We start from the raw sequence: 2,357 nt of genomic DNA on the forward strand, positions 1-2,357 counted from the left end.
AAAACTCTTCCTGGAGCTTGAAGTTCTGGTCATACTGACCCTGCAGCTCCCCCTTTATCTGCGCAAGCTCGGATGTTAAACTGTCGACCTTGTCCTCCAGATCGTGCTTGGAGCCGGCAGAAGAACTGAGTTCAGCCTCAAGGGCAGAGAATTTCTTTTTCCACATGTCAATCTCTTTCTCCCGTCCAATGACCAGCCCTTCGTAATGTTCGATCATGTCGTTAAATTCGCTATGAGCCTGGCATTATACATGAACCCGGGATGGCGAGTCAGTTCGCAGAATGGTGTAGCAAAAAAAAAAAAAAAAAAAAAAAAAAACGGAACTAACCCGAGATGAGTGATGCGCGTGAAGCAAATAGCGTTCACGAATCGCAGGGCGCCATTTGTCGAAGTCTGGCAAGATCGAACCCGATCGGGTCTTGAAGCATCGGAAGACGCTGCCCTCTTTCTCCATAGCTGCGAAGAAAGAAGAGTTGTAAAAATCGAAATCTTAATGGAAATAAAAAAACGTTGAAGACTGTATGAATCGCCGAACCTGAAAGCGATTTGACTTGAGGGACAAGAGCAGGTTTTAACCTCGAGGAAGCATCTCGAGATTCAGAATCTCCCTTTTTCGGAGACGCACTCCGGGCAGTCTTTCCACTATCAGGCTGGGAAGAGGAAGACATATCAACCGGTCGTGGAAGACCCATTGGTTCAGGAGGAGGGGATGATCGAGGTGAGCGATCAGTCCGGGCCCTTGACTTTTCCCTCCGCGGGGAAGAATCACTGCGAGAGGACTTGTCTCTCTTCCGGCGAACCAAGTTCTTAATTGGTTCGTTACTAAAATCATCTCGGGGAGGACGAGGTGAGTCACGGCGAGGAGATTGATCCCTCCGAGGAGAACGTGAGTCGCGACGATCGCGACGAGGAGTTAATCTGAAGGAAGCCACAGATCGAGCTCCCTCGGTGCTGCCATCATCAACCAGCAAGGTCCTACTGTAGTCCTTCTTGTCTATAGAAGTCGCGAGAAACTTTTTCTTCTCCTCGCAAGCCTCAGCCATCGGCTTGGAAAGCAACTTACGCTTGGCCGCAAGGGCCCGAGATGACATTCCCTGAGTTGAGGGAGGAGGCGGAATTTGGTGAAGATGACCAGGTGGACTCATCCTGAGTCTGTGGTTAGCTTCTAGGAATCGTTCAAGAGTGAAAGAATTCCAAAGGGTTTCCCCTTCAAGAATTATTTTGAAGAATTCAATGAACTCTTCAGATGGGAGAGTGGAAGCGACGAAAGCTGCGAAATGAAACAACGGTGTTAGTCAATAAAGATAAAGAAACAACCGGGAAAGATACGGGCGACCTAATCACTACCAGGATTCGCAGACCACTTCGAAGGGAGAAAATCTGCAAGATTTCCAATCGAAGCGGGAGTTTTCTTAATCAGAAACCAAGGATGATGCCAATTTTCATCCTTGTTCGGAAGATGTGAAATGATGTTCCTGCTGGCATTAGGATATGCTGAGAAATACCCCGTTTTCTTCGATGAACTTCTCACGCTTAGAAGCTCATTTAGTTCAGTAACTCCGACAACGTAACCGGCCTCCGCCGCGATTGTTATAATTTCAAGAATAGTACGGAGGAGATTGGGGGTTAATTGAGGAAGAGCGATTTCAAGAGCCGCTAGGTATAGAACTAGGGCTTCGGGAAGAGGAAAGGTCAGCCCGCAACCCTTGAAATAAATCTCGTACACACAGAAGTAACCATCGCGATGGTTCTCTGGGGATTCTGTGGGGGAAGCTATTTGTGCTTCCGCCATAATTTCCGGCGGAATCCGGCAAAGCTCTCTCAACCGCTCGAGGGATTGAAGAGTACAAGTGGACCTATAGTGCGGACCGGCAATATCATCAGAGCGGGTGCACTCATCATTGCTAGAACGCCTCTCATCGAAAGACGGAGACTCGAGTCTATCGGAATCGGAATTCATTGGGAAGAAGGAAAAATTCAAGATCCGGCGAAGAGGGGTTTTTGTGAGGAAACAAAGAGAGAGGTTCCGATTAAAGTACAAAAGTAAAAGAAGAGAGTAATGGTGAAAAGAAGTTACCTCAAGCTAATGATGAAACCGCCTCGGAAGTTGTGTGGGAAGTGGGAAGGTTTTTTCCCGTTTTAATAGTAATTAATCAATATACGGTCATAATGATGACAGATGTCACTCGGTTAAAAATGGCTAGTGCCGAAATTAAAGGAGTGATGAGATTTTCGGCGGGAAATCAGAAAGATTCTCGAGCGCAATCTTTGGCCACTTGAGCATTTAAAGTCCTCCGAATTGGAATAGCACTTCGAAGAACTTGGGGGGCTAATTGTTGGTGTCGGATCCCGTACCA

Source organism: Arabidopsis lyrata, assembly GCF_000004255.2.
Source record: "Arabidopsis lyrata subsp. lyrata unplaced genomic scaffold ARALYscaffold_8, whole genome shotgun sequence".
Taxonomy (NCBI): Eukaryota; Viridiplantae; Streptophyta; class Magnoliopsida; order Brassicales; family Brassicaceae; genus Arabidopsis; species Arabidopsis lyrata.